Consider the following 20,725-nt stretch of genomic DNA (forward strand, 5'->3'; position numbering starts at 1 on the left):
ATAGTTGTAAAAGAATACTGAAAGAAAAATATGAATTTAAGAATACAAGAAAGGATAGAGTAGTTCTAGGACTAGGCCCAAGATCAATGGAATTCAACTTCATCATAGCTAATTCAGCGTAATAAGTTAATATTGAACCAAAAAGGTCTCCATTAAATTATAATGAGAAAATTAAAACGATTATTTGTGGAAACTTATAACTTAGATGAAAAATTACTATAGCTCCAACATTCTTAACTTTTTCGCTGAGGTTCAATTCCTCATTTATATATTACAAACGGATCTATTTTCAAATATAAAAGTGATCCTGAGAATCTGAAGATTCTCAAGATACTTTATTCAAATTATAAAATCTCCAACATTACCCCATAATAGCATGGCCAATATCTCTTCTTCAACTGATCCATCCATGATAGAATTTTGTCTCATTCAACTGGTTATAATTAACCCGAATAACTCCTCAAAACTCATTCTTCCACGATTATTCAAGGGAACAACATATGATATCAAATATCCCTATTCATTTAACGGTTTGAATCCTCAGTAAACAATGTCTTTCATGATTTAAATTGATTCATTAAGGAGATGAAGTAATAAAAATCCATTAACTCCTATCTAGAATCCATATCACAAGAATTGTCGTATTTTACACACATAAATCTTAGAAAACTAATATAAAGATATGAAAATAAGGTAAGAAAATGTATCAATTGTGAAGCCCAACATCACTGCCCAACTTACCTATTTGCATGACCTCATGTAAACAAGTGATTAATAGGAAGAGCAGTTAGGGTTTTCGCCATAAAGTCGAAATCCATTTCTACTTTGGGTTTCTTGAAAAGAAACATACTTACTTTCTTTGGTCAATTCATATTCATATTTCTAATCCTCTTGAGGACACCAGACCATGGGCCACCTGTAACTGCACCCTATCCATCTAAGACCTTCTTCCAACACTAGATGAGCTTAACCATGTGCCGTGCTCATTGCAGCTTGAAAATTCCGAAGGCTGAAAGGTTCTCTATTTTTAACTTCACTGGATGATGCTTGTCATATGGTCTTGACTCCTTCGAGGGCTTAATCCTTGATGTCTCCTAGGTATTCCAATCTTGAGTGCAAAACATCATTGTGAATCAATGCCAAAGCATCAACAACACTAGATTGTTCCATAAAACTCTTATGATAGATAAGTGTTCACAACTCACTATGTGGCTCTCCTTTAACCCAAAGGTCTATGCCAAGCTCTCTTCTTTGAAAGACATTATAGGTTTTAGCCCACTTTATCTGATTTCTAGAGAATGATATAAAAGCTTGGAACTACACATCTCCTATAAAAGGAAGAAGGTTCTCATATACCTGCTCTTATAGGAAAAAGTTGTGCATGTATAGTTCACATAAGAAGTATTGTGTATTATCATCCTACTTATTAACAGAATTAAAAAAAATATGAAACTTTGTTGAATTCATATGGTTTCCCTAGCCAAATGGTCTTGACTTTAAGTAGCAAATGTCGTTCTAACATAAATAAAGCATAATTACTAGCTGGAGATCTACATGATAGAACATCAAAATATATAGAATAGGCTTCTTTCATTTTTTTCATGGCTTTCCAAGATGACCTTTTAGGGGTTGACCTTTTTCTTAGCTTCTCTTTGCTTACCATAAGTTTCGTCCTCCGTAATTGTCAATGCCTTAAAATTTTGAAGCATACCTTGATGCTCCTTCTGAGGTATTACCTCTTTTTGATATCATGTTAAAGCTTCTCGTTGTTTCTCCAACTTTATATTGAAAACCTGAATGGCAGACTCCACAGTCAAAGGAGTATATGGAGGCACATGTTCTGTCTATGTACTTCTGACAATGAGTGTCAGTGAATCTATTTGGGTCTCTGCTTCATTAGTTAGAAGATCAATATTTAATGTGTCTGACTCTGTTTAAGGTCCCACAGTAGAGGTAACAACAATGTTTTCAAATTTAGTTTGAGTCTCATTCTCCCAAACTTCCTTCTTATTATCATTTCCCTTCTCATGATTCCTTTGGGCAAAACTGTACTGCAACCATTTCTTTAGTTTCCGTACCTTCATTTGTAGCTTCCTGTTCTCTTTTCTAAACAACTATGTTTCTTGACTAGTCTTTCTTTTCCTTTTATCCTTCAGTCCCCTATCAATATTTTGTGTAGAACCTTTGGTCAGAGTAAATGGAGAAGAGGAGAGAGAAATGACAGTTACAGCCTCAGGTTTTTCCATCACCATTTCCTTGGTGGACTCTGTTGTAGCATCAATTATGGTTTCCATAAGGTCTCTGTCAACCTCGGGTTCAATTAGAAATTCAGTATTGACTTCTTGTCCCATGTTTTCTAAAGGAGACAATAAAGCTAATTCTTTAGGGGAGGAGGTTTCTAGGATAGTTGCAACAGAGTCTGTAGAATGTTCTTGAAGAAAAGTTCTCAAGTTCTTCTACGGGCTCTAAAATGTGATTGGATGCGGAATTAGGGGGAGACATTGGAGAATTAGGCGGTGGATTTTGATCAGAATGATTTCCTGAGAAACCTGCAACTTCTTTAAAATTCATACAATTTGGAAAATTTTCCAATTCTTCCAGAACGTGGATTAGCTCCATTTCCCACTCTTGAGGAGAATCCTCTTGATGCACTTCATGTGTGTCAGGAAGTTCTTAAGCTTCAATTTCCTCCATCAGTTGTTCATAGGAGTCTATAGCATTTTGTGACTTAGCCAACCTAGTCGATCTTCTTATTTTTCTAGATAGGGAGGCCAATATGGAAGCCATTCTTTTCTTTGCCCTAGTTAATTGTTGGGGGGTTGGAGCTTTTGATTTTCCCTATGAGGTACTTTCTATTGTAGCGTTTATTTTTTATTGGCCTCCTAGTTTTCTTCCAGCTGCTCATTATTAGGTGGGATATTTCCAAAATCTTTAATGGGTGCTTCAATTTCTAATGGAACCTCAGGAGCTCCTAAGAACTCTTCCCAACTCAATATTGCTTGGTTCAAACCTCTGAAAAATATTAATTTTATGAGCCCATGGTGACTCACCAATGAGGCTCGGTCCTTAGATATTTTGAGTCTTAAAGCAATTTCATGCAATAGCGAATTTGAAAAATAAGGAAAGTTTAGGATTACCTTTTGTCTCAATGTTGCCATTACCTACAAATGTCACCCTATTACCACATCATACTAACCATCACAAGTAATGTATCTTTGGATGATGCTTGTTAACTCCTTCCAATGTTCTAGCAATGAGGCAGTATTGTAGCCATTTCCCTTTCTGACCAGTTCCTATCGAGAATAAACAAACAAGGATGTTACGATTTGTATTGGAGTATGATTTTGAACCACTTCTCACCTTCCAGGGAAAGGGTTGTCATTATTGATAAAACTTCTTCATTTACATGTATTTTTTCCCTTTACACTGTGATTCCATTGATCAAATTTCATGTAAATTCCAAGGCGACTTCATTTTCAAAGCGTTACAGTTAGAGAAAATAGTCTGATGACCTTACTCAGTCCATAATACTGCATGCTTGGTTGGAAATTCACAACTAGGTTGGTTCACTACACACCGAATGGCCGCCCATTTCGGTTGTTCCAAAGGGAGAAATTTGGATCTAGAAACAACAAATTTTAGCAGATACGAGGACAAAAGTGTCGCACAGAGTAGAGAATTAAACAACCATAGCATGCAACAATGTTACAAAATTTTTAAGCGTGCAAGTATATGTTTAGCCTTTCAACCCCCGGTGGAATTAAAGGTCACCCACGACCTTCCCATGCAAATGATTTGTTACAACAATTGAAATGACCAATCGGATAAGAGTTTATGAATTAGATATAAGAATATCATTCACCATACTGGATGAGACGGACAAGTTGGCTCGTGATGAGAGCTCTTGTCCTTCATTCCAGGGATCAAAGGCCATTACCCTATCTTGGTGACCAGAGTGGTAATGTAACCTCATTAAATCCTATGATCATGGTAGGTCGACTCATGATGAGACCACCTATCCTTTGTCTGATTCTGCTCTTTTGCTTTTATTTATTATTATTTTTTTGTTCTTATTTTGTTATGATAAAAATATTAGTGAATGGGGTGGATCATCAACTCCTTAAGAGTTATGGATGCTATCAAAAGTATTGTAATAATTAACTTTTTAGCTCTTCCATTTTGCATACCAAAATTTATTTTTCAAGGAAATCGAAGAATTATATGGAACTAAAAGGAAAGAAAAACTCCTCTAGTGGTGACTAAAGAAGTACATTTTGAATATATTTATGTGTTTACAATATCAAGGTTGCTAAAGTTTTAAGAGACTCAAAAGTCTATTAAAAAATTATTATAACACATTCCCTTATGGAAATCATTTGGGTGAACTGATTATCTCACCATGATATTGAAGAAGAGCTTCAAAGTTAGACTAAAAGAATATATATTTCAACTATGGCTAGAAAGAAACAATCATGAGTAAGGGAACAACAATTGTGACTAAGGAAACAACAGTTGTGGCTAAGGAAACAACAATCGCAATCAAGGGAAACATAGTTATAACTAAGGGAACAACAATTGCGGCCAAGGGAATAATAGTTGTGACTAAGGGAACAACAACGATGACTAAGGGAACAACAACTGTGACTAAGGGAACAATAGCTGCGGCTAAGGGAACAACAACTGTGACTAAGGGAACAAAAACCATGACCAAGGGAACAATAACTGTGGCTAAGGGAACAAAAATCATGACCAAGGGAACAACAACTGTGACTAAGGGAACAACAACCGTGACCAAGGGACCAAAAAATGTGGATAAGGGAACAAAAACCGTAGCTAAGCGAACAATAGTTGTGACAAGGGAACAACAACCACAACCAAGGGAATAGTAGTTATGGCTAAGGGAAAATGGGACTAAGGGAACAACAACTACACCCTTTTTTTTTAAAAGAAGAAAGATAAATCAGTTTAACCTTTCACAAGAATTATGTACATTGTATACAAAATAAAAGAAATTTCTAAAAAACTTCAGCTGGTTGTATTTGTGGGGTTACCTCCTCGATTAGCTATAACCTATAGATTGGAAACCTTACTTACCTCATGAAGAAAAGATTCTCATGTGAGTGGATGGTGATATAGGCAGAGTCAGTGTCAATTGGCAAGGAAAGAGATTCAAGAACTGCCAATCATAGTAGGTTTCACAATACCATTGTCATAAACTTTGGTGACCTAGTATCGTCCCAACCATATTGTCTGGAGCTTCACTACAAAATCATGAAACCTGGAATCATATAATAGAGCCCAATCACCTTTCTGAAAAGTTTTCATTTTGATGATTCAATCATGCCATTTTTCCCTTTGCTACTAAATAATGGCTGTATGTTGCAGGGCCGATAGGCGGCGACGCATTTGTCTAGTTCATTAGTTTGTTGCAGGCGTTTTTTTGCCTTTTTGTATAATCTAATATGACTTCCCTTGTGGTTTTGAGAGTCTTGATTTTGAATTATTTTGGAAAAATTGTCTCCTTACTAAAGACAAGCTAGTACTATGAATAGCCATTAGTGTTGTGCCAAGTTGTTTGATAGGCCAATAAGGCCTCAAGAAGTTTGGCAACCTAGTCCTGGTGGTTCGCCAATACTGTTTTGGTCAAAATTGACTCCATAACTTTATTAGTGTGTTCCACTTATCCGTTTTCTCGAGGATGGTAAGGAGAAGTATTTTTATGTTTAATGTGATATTTCTATAAGGTATAAAATTTTTTCTAGGTAGTAAATTGTGAACCCTCATTTGTTACGGTTTCTCTAGCCAGTCCATACCACACAAATAGTTCAAACAAAAAACTAATAAATGTCTCTTTTGTAGCCTATGAGAGAACTTTTGTGCAAACCAGAATATACACCATCTGATATGACGGTGGGTTGAAGGGGCCCAAGAAATCCAACACCCATATTTCAAAGGGTTTGAGTACAATTTGTGGTTTTAGGGGCATTTCACTGGCTTTAATGGGGCAACCAATCCTCTAACAACTATCACAACTCTGCACATATTTCTTTGCATCCTTGAATATTATGGGCCAGTAATATCCCATCTGTAACACTTTATGCCCAATTCTTTGATCAATTAAATGCCCACCATAGTGTTCATCATGGCAAGCCTTAAGAATATCATAAAATTCATCTTCCCTAACACATCTGTGGACTTGAAAATAAGATTCGATACGGAAAAGGTAATAGTCAATCCAGGATAACTCTGTGTTGCGCTGAAAAATAAGCTTCTTTTCCTGAGACGGTAAATGTGCTAGTAGTTTTACTGCTACCAGGTATTGACCACATCAGTGTACCAAAGTGTTTTAACTGTCATAAAAAACATGTTCTCATCCATAAATTGATCTTCCATAGGTAAATAATCATCCATTATCGGAACTCTAGATAGTAAATCTGCAACAAGATTATACTTCCTCGGTCGATCCTTTATGGTAATATTGAATTCATGTAATAAATGTAACTAGCGAGTTATTCGACCATTAGAAACATATTTATTAGCTAAATACCTAATGACAGAATGATCAGTATATAAAGGACTGTGTACCCTGTTATGTAGTGATATTTTTTTATTTTTTTTTTCTGTAAACTTGGTAGTCCCATTTTATATTAATATTTCATAATAATAAGTTTGATTTCAACAAAAATGCTGGTGGCCTCAACCTATCCATAGGAAACAAGGGTTGTTGGCCACCTGTCTGCATCAAACGATGTCCAAAATTTAAACAAATATCTTCTAATCATCCATGCTACATTGGTGACTTTATCTTCTATATGTTTCTTGCTGAAAAAGTAAATGTTAATCGTCACCATAACAATCAATTGGGGCTAGGTCTTTCATAATCGATCCTGGAACTTCACTTCAGATCATATACTAGAGACTTTGTTTGACCCTATTCAGGTAGAGGTTATTTTGATACAGTTGTATTTGGACAGATTGTATCTCCCTCTCAAGATCTTTCAGACTTGGCTATTTTGGTATATCCTCTTCCAATCTTCTTTTTACTTATAGGTGGTCATAGCATGAGCCAGGATGTTTTTCATGACCTAATACTATTGGAACTTGGATGGTCTACTAAAATAAATTTTGGAGGCCTCTAGTATTATCTAGATCTTTGACTATTTTTTCCCATTCCTCTACCTGAATATCTTCATTTTCGATGTTATCATTTAGTTCTCTTTCCCATTCAGAGGTGATAACTTTCACCTTGACTGGCCCAGTTACTACGTATTATGCATTGATAAGGTTCTGCATACTTTCCTTCCCTATTTTCCTGCCTCTTTTGCTCGGTCCTTTGCTTGTAGCCAGTTCGAGGCCTTTTATCTTTTTCTTTGTCTTTCCGAGTCTTATATTTCCTTTCCTTCCCTGTTGGTTGCCTTCCTTCGCCATGCAAGTGTTCTTGCTGCTTTTTACTTTCCTGTCCAAGTGGCTCACCTGGACCAGGGCTTGGTACTCACTGGCATGTTTCAAATGTCGTGTCATTAGAGTCTTCTGCACACTGGTTTTTAAGTTACCTATAACAAAAACCAACATTAAAACATTATGAACCGTCATCAAATTTCCAATAGTGAACACATAATAATTATTCTCTGTAATTTGGTCTTGATTTTGACATAATTCCTTATAATCTTGTTTTGATACTAGGCCTGAAAATTGGCCTTGATCATTTCAGGATTCCTAGCATACTTCCCCAAATTTAGATGAGACTACTTAGAAGCAGTCCCTTTACTATTTTTACCCCCATCGACACCCAGATTCTACACACTTCCATGAAGGTTTTACAGGATAGTGACAACACCATATTCCAAGTTTCCTCACATGGGCAGCTGAATTTCTGCTCTGTCCGGCTCCCACAAGACCACCCTGCACCTCCAACATTCTATGCTCCCAACCCTGCCAACTGGTTTCCCAAAGTTCTTTCTTTCCTAGGTTTCACCACCCCAGAGGGAAAGACAATGCTTCTCACTTTCCCACCAAACTACAGTTCTGTCCCCAGGCCGCGAAAGTCCTACCCTTTGCCAGTGAATCCCCTTAGAGGAGTTGAGCCAAAGCCCAATTTGTATGTTCTCCCTTCCCTGGTGTCGGGGCCAATTACTGCACCCTCTTCTACGATCCTGTTCCAGGTCTTAAATTGACACTGGACTAAGGATTTGCAGCCAAGTGAGTGGGCTGAAGGAGGCACCAGGGTCAGATATCGCTCTAGGCCTCCCACAATTTTCTTTGAATCCTTCCCTCTCAATCCACATACCCATCCTTAACTGCCTAAAGACGTTTTTCCTACAGACGTAGTTAAAACCACTTCGTATGACGTTGTTGGCATCAATTTGACCCAACATTCTCCTTCTACCCCAGGACCTAGCTACCCTAAGATGAAAATCAAATTTCCATTCCCCCCTCCCCAGATGGAAAACCAGTTAATCCCACCAGAGGTTGACAGGACAATACCCAAGGATACCGAGAGGTCTCAGTTCTTAAATTGATAGGGAACACCATAATTATTAACCAATAATCATCTACAGGATGTATTACAGTGCCTCTTTCTAACTAAAGTCTTCGCAGGTTCCAATTCATATTTTTTGAGGTAGCGCAAATGAATGCAAGGAGCACATACCAGGTTTTACACACAAAATCTGAACATTGCTCGATGTCCCCCAACACTCGGCTCTTGCTACCTCCAATTGCGCGTCCTACCTTTTCTTCCTACATGCAAATGATTCTTGGACTTGCCACCTTTCCTTTTAGTTTTCTCGACCACCTACTCGGGTTCACTTCTGAGAAGACCACCACATGATCTGCTCTGTTTTCCATCCTTCCTCTCCTGTGTGGGTCTCAAGATGGAAATCCACTTACCTTCCCATAAACTCCATTCATTAATCCCTGCCTATTGTCGGCTTCTCTTGCCGTGAGTTGCTCATTTCTCCCTCACCAATTGCCAGCTCGAGTGCCAACTATCCGAGCCTTCGTCCCTCTGCCTGCCGTGCCATCTGGATGACTTCTCTTTCCTCTACCCACCTTGACAGTTGTTCCTCCCTTGATTTTCCCAATCCAGCACTTCTGCTTGCTGGCTCCCGTGGCCCCTAGCTAGCCTCTCTTCCCTCTGCTTGCCATGCCATCTGACTGACTTTTCTATTGTTGGCCTGTTGTGACATCTGGATGGCCTCTCTTCCCTCTATCCTGCATGGCATCGCACCCCGATCGGGGGTTCCAAAATTTATTGATTGAATAAAAAACAACCAAAAGTTCCATTTCTGTCACTATATCACTTAGCTCTGCGGTGTAAGGTTCTTGCTGATATAATAAATGGCATAAGGCTTTTTTTATTCTTCCTGTCCAAGTACAACTCCTATTGTCGTGTTTGATGCATCAGATGAAATGTGGAATGGTAGATTCTAGTTTGGCCCTCGTAACATAGGCACTGTTGAGACCAGCTTCTTAAGATCTGCAAAATCATAATCACACCTGTCAGTCCATTCAAATTCCATATTTCTTGTCAATATATATAATGGTGCTGCTATTTTTGAAAAACTTGCTATAAAGTGATGATAATAACCAGCACAGTCAAGAAAACTACGTACCTTTGTTGGTGTACGAGGAATATGTAACGTAATAATTACCTCAATATCTTCCAAGTCTACCTGGATGCCTATAGTAGAGATATAATGCCCTAGAACTACACCCTTTATCATCATCATATGACACTTAATTACAAAGGCATAATCTAGTAGTAGTGTAGAGTTCAAGAACTTTTTCTAGATGTTGTAAGGCTTGGTCGAATTCATTTCCATAGGGAGTGAAATCATCCATGTATAGTTCAAGTACTTCACTGATTAAGTTGGAAAAAATAATCAAGATTTCCCTCTGGAAAGTGGTTAGTGCATTGCACAGAACAAATGGTAAAACCATGTATCCAAATGTTTCCCATGGGAAGGTGATTTTGGTTTTGTCCTCATATTCAAGAGCAATTTGGATTTGGTTATATCCATTGAAACAATGTAGGAAAGAGAAAAATTCCTTTCCAGCAAGAGGGTTGAGGACATGATCTAAGAATGGAAGAGTAAAGTGATATTTTTATGTAGCTTTATTCAATTCTCTATAATCAACACAAATTATCCATTTTTTATTTTTCTTAGGGACCACAACCAGTTTTGAAACCCACTGGCCTTCAGAGATAGGATATATAAAATTAACGACAAGAAGATTTTTCAATTCTTATTTTACTATATCTTTAAGGTGTGGATTTAATATTCTTTGAGGCTAACAAATAGAACAAATATATTTTTCTATATAAATGTGATGTGTACACAATTGAGGATCGATGTCTCTCATATTAGAGTATTCCCATGCAAAAGCCTATTTATATTTCTAGAGGATTTGAATTAAATTTTTTACATTGTTGGTTGTCTAGATTAGCATTAATGTTGAAAATCTTAACAAGTTCAATTTCGATGGGAACATTCTTATGAACTACAATTGTGGGTATGTGATCATTATTTTGATCCTCTAGTGGATCTCCCTGGGCCTCATTGTCAAGCATAACTTTGAACATTTGGCAAGTTGGATTCCCAATAGTAGAAGGTTGGTTAAGAAATTCATTAATTACATCAACCTCAATTTGTATTTTAAAGAAAAGAGCTTCATCCAATGTAAGAGGAGAACACAAATTTTCTTCGTGATGTTTTTGGGGAAATGATTGATAATTTCCAACTGATAAGATGTTGTGCAACCAGCTCACAAAATAGAAGAAAAGATAGATCAATGACTTCAAAATCAGCTTCTTCAAGGGGGAAACCTAATTTACATTACACAAATGAACAATTCTTGGATGATACAAATGACAAGACCTCATTTCTATATATAAGATTCTAAGGGATCACAATATAGTCAAAGCCAACATAACAATAATAATATAAGGGAACAACAATAACAATAGTGGGATTCTATGGGGCACAATAATAACAATATGGGGACAACATGGGCACAACAATAACAACAAGGGGATACAATGATAATAGTAATAATGGAATACACTAGTATTATAGGGACCTAACATTCCCCTCGCCTTCAAAAAAGTGTTGTCCTCAATGTTTGAGTAGTTCTGGACGTTTTTGTATAAAATTCTCATCCTCCCATGTGGAATATTCAACAAGTTCTTCCACTTGATGAGATAATCTGAAATTGATCGATTTCATAGTTGTCGATTTCTTGCTTTTGTGGCTGCTTCGGGTTCCAATATGATTTTTCCTTCCTTGTCAAGTTCTTGTAATATTGTTTGAACTAGGAGCTTGTCACCTATAACCTTCTTTAAGCACGAAACATGGAAAACTAGGTGCACTTAGGAAGTTGTAGGAAGCTCCAATGTGTATGCCATAGTACCAATATTTTGCAACACCTTGTATGAACCATATTACTTTGGTGATAATTCATTATCCTTATTAGCTTGCTTGAGGGACATTTGTTTGTATGGTTTTATTCATAGAAATACCCAATCACCTACATCAAAACTTCTTTCGTTGAATTGTTGATCTGCCTATTGTTTCATTCTATTCTGTGCTAAAGTGAGGTTATCCTTTAAGAGTTGGAGAACTTGTTGTTGATGATCGATGTGATATTCCACTACTTGAACCTTAGAATTTTATCTTAAGTATGATGTGATGGATGGTGTATGATATCCATAAAGTGCCATAAATTGGGTCATTGTTGCTGCAGTATGGAAGGAAGTGTTATACCACCATTCAACCAGAGGACACCACTTGACCCATTGTGTTTGTTTATTAGATACATAGCAACGAAGATATCCTTCCACACATTTGTTCACTACATTAGTTTTCCCATCAGATTGAGGATGATAAGATGAGCTATGAGATAATTAAGTACCCAGACAAGAAAATAAATATGTCCGAAAATTTCCAATGAAAATGGGATCTCTATTGCTTACAATAATCTTTGGTTTTCCATGTAGCTTTTTAATTGTTTCCATAAATGTAGTAGAAACTGTACTGGCTTTAAAGGGATGAGATAATGCCCAAAACTATGCATACCTGGTAAGTCTATCAACTACCACCATGATGACACTCTTTCCTTCAGACTTGGGTAAACCTGTGATAAAATACATTGAAACCTCCTCCCAACATTGACTTGGAATGGATAAAGGTTGTAATAGACTTGGGGTCTTAATTGTTTTGACTTTATTTTTTTTGGCAAACCAAACATTCCACCACAAAATTTTTAATATCAGATTTAAGGCAATCCCCAAAAAAATCATTCTTAACCGTATGGTAAGTTTTTAAAAACACTGAGTACCCTCCTAAGGGAGAGGTGTGCAATTCCATAAGAACGTTTTGTTTTAGTTTGGAATTCTTACAAAGGTATAAGCAATCTTTATACCATAACGAATCATTTTTTAGCTGAATGTATCATATGTACTGGGGTCTTGTTGTATCTTTTGAATGAGTTCCCACACTTCTTTGTCATTCTTCCATTCATCTCTTGCTTTGTTTATCCAATTTGGTTGGATAATAGAAATGGCACAAAGCAATGCTTCAACATCCTCATCCTTTCTTGAGAGTGCATCTACAAAAACATTTTTCTTCCTTTTTTTGTACATGATTTCAAAGTTATAACCCACCATCTTTGTGATCCATTTTTGCTGCTCTTCTAAAGATAATCTTTGTTCTAAAAAGCATTTAAGACTATCATGATCTCATTATACCTTGAAGTGTCTTCCCATTAGGTAAGGTCGCCATTTCTTAAGTGCATGTAGTATTGCCAACATTTCCTTCTCAAATAGCTTTGTGTAAATATTATCCTTTGATTGGATGGCTTTTGAAAGCAACAGGTCTTTCTTCTTACATTAAAACAACACCAATTCCATTTCCTTAGGCATAACATTCCACAATAAAGGTTTTTGTGAAGTCTAGCGTATCTAAGACCCATGCTTGGCACATTTCCTTTATAAGATGTTTGAAGGCTTTCATTGGTTCTAGAGTCCAAGAAAATGCATCTTTCTTTAGTAATGTTGCTAGAGGTGCTTCTATTTTCCCATAATTCTTAACAAACTTGTGATAATACCATGTCAACTTGAGAAATGCTCACAGAGGCTTTATGGATGTGGGGATTTTCCATTCCTCAATGGCTTTAATGTTGCTAGGGTCTACCTTAACACCTTCATGAGATACAATATGACCCAAATATTCCACCTCTTGTACTCCAAAGAAACATTTGGAGGCTTTTGCATATAATTATCTTCTCCAATAGTTTGAGCACTCTATCAACATGTTCAAAATGATCCTTCCAAGACTTGTTGTAGATTAATATATCATCAAAAAATAATACCACAAATTTTCTAAGGAAGGATTTGAAAATGGAATTCTTCAAACCTTGAAATGTGGAAGGTGCATTGGTAAGCCAAAAGCGCATGACCAAAAATTCATAATGACCCTCATGAGTTCTAAATGTTGTTTTCAGAATGTCTTCAACCTTCATTCTGATTTGATGATATCATGAACAAAGGTCCAACTTGGTGAAGTAAATTTCTTCATGCACTTCATCCAATAATTAATCAATGATAGGAATTGGACTCAAAGGCATTTGGGAGTCTCAAATACCTTAGAATGATTGTCCAAGACTTTTTGGAGATATGGAGAAATAGATGATTTCGACGTGGGAACCTCTAGCAAACATAATTTTGTAATTGCACCACACTGTTCTTTATTTAGAAGATTTTTCATGCCATTAGAGTTGATTGTCTTTCCTGGTTTCCCTACGATACTCCTTAATTCAACTTTCTTTCCTTCTAAAAAAATTTCAAGAAAAGTTATGAAAATTAAAAGCTATCGTACAAAAAGATTGTAGCCATTGGACTCCTAGTACAACATCAACACCACCCATTGTAATGGAAATCATTGGACTATTCAAACATATTTTCCCATGGATAGCTCGATATGATGGTACTTTCCAGAGAAATTTATGGTTCTTCCATTTGTAACCATCACTTGACACTCTAGTGCTAGATATAGGAAATAATTCAATTCCTTTGTTATCTTACAATGAATAAAATTATGGGTACTTCCCAAATCAATCAACACTATTACCTTTTTCTTCTTGATATGTCCTTCTATATTGATATTTTGAGGAGTGGTTATTCTGGTGATTGAATTGCAATATATGGTCAGTTTCATTTCTTCTTTCTCTAGGCTTTGTTCCTGGTGTGTATCCTCCTCTTTTTATGTTTCTTGTTCCTTTTCTTCTTCCTCTTCACAATCTATGTAAAATAATTTCTTCTCAACACACCTATGATCTTTAGTGTATTTTCTATCACAACTGTAACAAAGCCATTTTTCTCTTTTTCCTTCCAATTGTTGTGGTGTCAACCTTGTAGGTTGTGGAAGGCTAGGAGCAACAACACTTCCATATTTATAGTTGTGATTGGTAGGCTTCCTTGTTGTATAAATTTACTTTCAATTTTTCTTTCCAACCTGAATGCCTTCTACAATGAATTAGGTTCCCAAAGGTGAACCTCATGTTGAATGTTATCTTTAAATGTCCCTATGAACACATCAATACCTAGCTCCTCTGGAATATCTTTTACTCTTATACTCAATTTTTGGAAGTCCTCAATGTGCTCCACCATTTAACCTTTTTGTTTGAGATTTATCAATTGGCTAAAAAAGGTTTTGCTTTCTGTATCCTCATAATGTGTTATCATTTATTTCGTAAAAATTACCCAAGTGACAATGTGTTTACAAGAACAAAGCCATCGATACCATACAAACTGATTGGGTTCCAAACATAAAGTCGCAATGCATACCTTTTTAGTGTTTTCCACATTATGGAGATTGAAATATTGCTCCATATGTAGTATCCATGTTACGGGATCCTTGCCATCAAACTTCCTCATATCGATCTTTAGAACATGGTGGGTCTTCAATCCAACATTAGAGTCTATGAAATCATGACTAACGTTTCTTTTATTCTCATCTTGAGTTTCCTCTACTACCTTTTTTCCATTAGGAAGCATTTCTTGTAACTTTTCCAAACCTCCTTTCAAACCTTCTATGTCTATCTCCAAACCTTCAATGTTTACTTCTAAACCATCCATCTTAGCTTCCATGTCATTCTTTAAACCATTCATCTTAGCTTCCATGCCTTTCTTTAAACCATCCATCTTAGCTTCTGCTACTTTTTGTGAGAGTGAAATTTGTTGCACTTGGTCTCGTAATTTTGATATATCATGTTTCATTTCTTCCTCTTCTTCAAGAGCCATGTTAGAGATTTCAGGTTTCTTACTACGTGTTTCTATTTTATTTTTTTGGGCATCAACTAATGATAATTATGCTTCACTATGTCCTTTGAATTCCTTCAAACTAATTTTTGAAGCCAAAATTATGCAAAATTTTAAAAAGACTACACACCTTATTTGACTTTGTACGAGCTCGATATTGACGTTGTTGTATCTCTGTAATTTTGGATCTCCAAGGCATGAAATTTCATCCCGTGGTAGTCCTCTAAGTCCTCGTTCCAACCCCGTAAGTCTGATCAATATTGGATTCTCCAAGAAAGCGGTATTCCAAATCTCCCATGATGACCTGATTATAGATTGGTTTAGTAGAGCGAACTTGTATGAAGTGCCACATGTCATTGTTTCAACCTTCAGACTTGAAACTGATAAAAATAAAATTACTGTTTGTTCTTTTTTTTGTAACATTTTACTAAATTTAAAAATTTGATGCTCAGAGAGAAAGTTATGACGCTTTTCTTGGATCACCTGTTTGAGATATAATTCAGGAGCGATGTTGATTTGCCTATTGTTTCATTCTATTCTGTGCCAACATGAGGTTATCCTTTAAGAGTTTGAGGACTTGTTGTTAATGTTCGATGTGATGTTCCACTGCCTGAACCTTAGAATTTTCTCTTAAATATGATGTGATAGATGGTGGTTGATATCCATAAAGTGCCATAAATGGGGTCATTTTTGTTGCTATATGGAAGGAAGTGTTATACCACCATTCAGCCAGAGGCAACCATTTGACCCATTGTGTCTATTTATAAAATACAAAGCAACGAATATATCCTTCCAAACATTTGTTTACTATCTCAGTTTGCCCGTCAGATTGAGGATGATAAGATGAGCTATGAGCTAACTGAGTACCAAGAAAAGAAAATAATTATGTCCAAAAATTTCCAGTGAAAATGGGATCTCTATCACTTACAATAATCTTTGGGTTTCCACGTAGCTTTTGAATTGTTTCCATAAATGCAGTAGAAACTGTACTGGCTTTAAATGGATGTGATAATGCACAAAAGTGTGCATACTTGGTATGTCTGTCAACTACCACCATGATGACACTCTTTCCCTCAGACTTGGGTAAACCTGTGATAAAATCCATTGAAACCTCCTCCCAACGTTGGCTTGGAATGGATAAAGGTTGTAATAGACCCGGTGTCTTAATTATTTCAACTTTATTTTGTTGGCAAACCAAACATTCCGCCACAAACTTTTGAATATCTGATTTAAGGCCATCCCAAAAAAATTCCTTCTTAACCCTGTGGTAAGATTTTAAAAATCCTGAGTGCCCTCCTAAGGGAGAAGTGTGCAATTCCATAAGAATATTTTGTTTTAGCTGGGAACTCTTACAGATGTATAAGTGATCTTTGTACCATAACGAATCATTTTGCCAGCTAAATGTATCAGACATACTGGAATCTTGTTGTAACTTTCGAATAAGTTCCCACACTTCTTCGTCATTCTTCCATTCCTCCGTTGCTTCATTTATCCAATCTGGTTGGATAATAGAAATGGTGCACAACAATGCTTCCACATCCTCGTCCTTTCTTGAGAGTGCATCTGCCACCACATTTTGCTTCCCTTTTTTGTAGATGATTTCAAAGTCTTAACCCAACATCTTTGTGACCCACTTTTGTTGCTCTTCAGAGGATAACCTTTGTTCTAAAAAGTATTTAAGGCTATCATGATCCATTTTTACCTTGAAGTGTCTTCCCATTAGGTAGGGTCGCCATTTCTTAAGTGCATGGAGTATTGCCAACATTTCCTTCTCATAAATAGCTTTGCTTAAAAACTTTCCCTTGATTGGACGACTTTCAAAAGCAATGGGTCTTTCATATTCCATTAGAATAGAACCAATTCCATTTCTTGAACCATCACATTCCACAATAAAGGTTTTTGTGAAGTCTGGTGTAGCTAAGACCGGTGCTTGGCACATTGACTCTTTAAGATGTTCAAAGCCCTTTGTTGCTTCCGGAGTCCATGAAAATGCATCTTTCTTCAATAATGTTGTTAGATGTGCTGCTATTCTCCCATAATTCTTAACAAACTTGTGATAATACCCGGTCAAATCGAGAAATCCTCGCAGATGCTTTATGGATGTGGGGATTTTCCATTCTTTAATGGCTTTAATTTTGCTAGGGTCTACCTTAACTCCTTCATGAGATACAATATGACCCAGATATTCCACCTCCTTGACTCTAAAGAAACATTTGGATCTTTTTGCATATAGTTGTTTCTCCTCGAATAGTTGTAGCACCATGTCAACATGTTCAACATGATCCTTCCAAGACTTGCTGTAGATTAGTATATCATCAAAAAATACTAACACAAATTTTCTACGGAATGGTTTGAAAATTGAATTCATCAAACCTTGAAATGTTGAAGGTGCATTGGTAACGCCAAAAGGCATGATGAAAAATTCATAATGACCCTCATGAGTTATAAATGTTTTTTTCAAAATGTCTTCAGTCTTCATTCTGATTTGATGATATCCTGAACGAAGATCCAACTTGGTGAAGTAAATTGATCCATGCAATTCATCCAGTAATTCATCAATGACAGGAATTGGGAACTTATCTTTAATAGTGAGCTTGTTGAGCTCCCTATAATTCGGACACATGTGCCATGATCCATCCTTCTTGTGCACCAATACTATTGGAGCAGAGAAAAAACTTTGGCTCGGTCTAATTATACCATCCCCTAGCATGTCTGCAACCATATTTTCAATTTCACTCTTTTGGACATAGGGATATCTGTACGGCCTGATGTTTGGAGGAACACTTCCTGGAATCAGATGAATAGCATGATCATGATCACGCATAGGTGGGAGACCTTTGCGAGTCTCAAATACCTTGGAATGATTGTCCAGGACTTTTTGGAGATCTGGAGAAATATATGATTCCAATGGGGAAACATCTAGCGAACATAATTGTGAAATTACACCTCTTTGTTCCTTTTTTAGAAGCTTTGTCATACCATTAGAGTTGATTATATTTCCTGGTTTCCCTGCAATACCCCTTAATTCAACTTCCTTTCCTTCCGTAGAAAATTTGATGAAAAGTTCTTGAAAATTAAAAGCTATTGTACCCAAGGATTGTAGCCATTGGACTCCTAGTACAACATCAGCACCTCCCATTGGAATGGAAGGCATTGGGCTAGTCAATACATATTCTCCCATGGATAGCTTGATATTATGGAACTTTCTAGAGCAATTTATTGTTCCTCCATTTGCAATTATCACATGACACTCTGGTGCTAGATATAGGAAGCAATTCAATTCTTTTGCTACCTTACAATGAATGAAATTGTGGGTGCTTCCTGAATCAATCAACACTATTACCTTTTTCTTCTTGATTTGTCCTTCTATCTTGATGGTTTGAGGAGTGGTAATTCCCGCCAATGCATTACAAGATATGGTCGGATTTATTTGTTCTCCATCTAGGCTTTGTTTGTGGAGTATATCCTCTTCGTTTGACCTTTCTTGCTCCTTTTCTTCTTCCTCTTCACAATCTATGTAGAATAATTTCTTCTCAGCACACTTATGACCTTTAGTGTATTTGCTATCACAACTGTAACAAATCCCTTTTGCTCTTTTTTCTTCCAATTGTTGTGGTGTCAACATTATAGGTTATGGAAGACTAGGGGCAACAACACTTCCGTCTTTATAGTTGTGACTGGTATGCTTCCTGGTTTCCATAATTTTTCTTTCCATTTTTCTTGCTAACCTGAAAGCCTTCTCTAATGAATCAGGTTCCCAAAGGCGAACATCATGTTGGATATTATCCTTTAAAGACACTATGAACACATCAACCCTATGCTCCTCTGGAATTTCTTTTACCCTTATGTTCAACTTTCGAAACTCCTCAATGTGCTCCATTATTGAACCCTTTTGTTTGAGACTTATCAATTGGCTAAAAAAAATGTTGCTTTTTGTATCCTCATAATGTGCTATCAATTCTTCCGTAAAAATTGCCCAAGTGATAAATTGTTTACGAGAGCAAAGCCATTGATACCATACAAACTGATTTGGTTCTAAATATAAAGTTTCCATACATACCTTTTGTGTGTTTTGCACATTATTGAGATCAAAGAATTGCTCCATCTGTAATATCCATGTGGCGGGATCCTTGCCATCAAACTTCCTCATATCGATTTTTGGAATATGGTGAGTCTTCGATCCAACATTAGAGTCTATGGAATCATGATTAACATTTCTTTTTTTCTCATAATGAGTTTCCTTTAGCACCCTTTCACCATTAGTAACCATTTCTTGAAGCAACTTATTCATATTTATCTTCAATTCTTCCATCTTATCATCCATGCCATCAATTTTTGCATCCATGCCATTCACCTTAGCTTCCATCCCATCCATCTTATCCTCTACGCATTTCTTTAAACAATCCATCTTAGCTTCTACACATTTCTTTAAACCATCCATCTTAGCTTCTACATCTTTCCTTAAACCATCCATCTTACATTATGTTGCTTTTTGTGCAAGTGACACTTGTTGCACTTGTTGCACTTGTTCTTGTAATTTTGATATATCATATAGCATTTCTTCTTCTTCTTCATGAGTCATGCTAGAGCTTTCAGGTTCCTTACTAGGTGTTTGCATTTTCTTTCCTCGGGGCATCAGTTACCGATAATAATTCTCTACTAGCCCTTTGAATTCCTTCAAAATAAATTTTCAAACCACTCTTAAGCAAAAATTTAAAAGAATCTACACACCTTTTTTTACTTTGTAGGAGCTTGATATTGCCTTTTGATGTATCTTTGTACTTTCAGATCATCCAATTCTGAAATTGTAGCTTGTGGTAGCTCTCTGTGTCCTCTTTCCAATGCCATAAGTCTGATCCAATTTGGATTCTCCAAGGAAGAGTTATGCGAAATCTCCCACAATGACCTGATTATAGACTAGTTCAGTAGAGCGAACTTGTACAACATGCCATGAGTCACTGTTTTGTCCTTTGGCTCTGACAAATATATATAAGAAACTACAGTCCATCCTCTTTTTACACCTTCTTACTAAATTTCAATCCAATGCTCAGGGAAAAAGTTATGATAATTTTCCCCAGGTCACCTGTTTGGAATGTAATTCAAGAGTCTGCAAAAAGACCAACTTCCTCATATCATATCTCCGCAAATATAGTGCAAAAAGATCTGAAATTTGGACTTGAGATTTAGCGCAATGTCTTCTCAAATGGGTTTTGTTTTTAGCTTTTGAAACATCTCAGAAAAAAAATTATAGTGAAAATTCCACGATGACTTGTTTGGAGCAGTGAAACCCTAAAATCCAAAGCTCTGATACGAAATGTTATGAAACCAGCTCAAGAAAAGATAGAAAAGATAGATCAACGCCTTAGAATTCAGCCTCTTCGAGGGGGAAACCTCCTTTACATTACA

The sequence above is a fragment of the Pinus tabuliformis genome, chromosome 7, assembly GCF_031772625.1.
Source record: "Pinus tabuliformis cultivar Carrire ecotype Pingquan chromosome 7, CPIR1, whole genome shotgun sequence".
Lineage (NCBI taxonomy): Eukaryota > Viridiplantae > Streptophyta > Pinopsida > Pinales > Pinaceae > Pinus > Pinus tabuliformis.